Genomic DNA, 581 nt, shown 5'->3' on the forward strand with positions numbered 1-581 from the left:
GGCAGGGGCGGCATGAGATGCAGCTCTCTCCACTGTGTATGGAGCAGTCTCCATTTCCTCACTCAGGATCTTCACCTTGACTCTGCACCCTGCCTGGGACTTTGCCCTCTGCTGACGTGAGCCCATGACCGTCAGAAAAGGTCCTCATCTTCCTGGGACCTGAGCTTACAGTCAGAGTGAGCCTCATTCTGCCAAAGCTGATCTGGGGCTCGGCTACGCCTGGTAACAGCAAGGGTGGGACTCTCCGACCCCACTGTTCTGGAGTTGGTGGCTCCCTCAGTCCTCATTCAGGACTCTGGCGTCCAGTCCGGGTAGGGTTTGGGATTCCTCCCTCCACTGACCCGAATCTACATGCCTCAGACCGCAGCTCTCACCTCCTTGAGTAGCTAGAAGAGAAGTCGGGGGCTCCACATCCCGGCTACCTTATCTGGGGACTCCCAGGTCTGAGAGCAGGGCTGCTGATTTGTGCAGTTCCCTGTTTTCACGAGAGGTCTGCTTACTAACACTGATGGTCCTACCTCTGCTTCTTTTAGGGCCAAGTCTCCTCCCTAAGCTTAATGGGGTTGCCTTATCTATCTATC

The sequence above is a fragment of the Aethalodelphis obliquidens genome, unplaced genomic scaffold, assembly GCF_003676395.1.
Source record: "Aethalodelphis obliquidens isolate GAN/ISIS:26980383/991018 unplaced genomic scaffold, ASM367639v1 scaffold239, whole genome shotgun sequence".
NCBI lineage: Eukaryota > Metazoa > Chordata > Mammalia > Artiodactyla > Delphinidae > Aethalodelphis > Aethalodelphis obliquidens.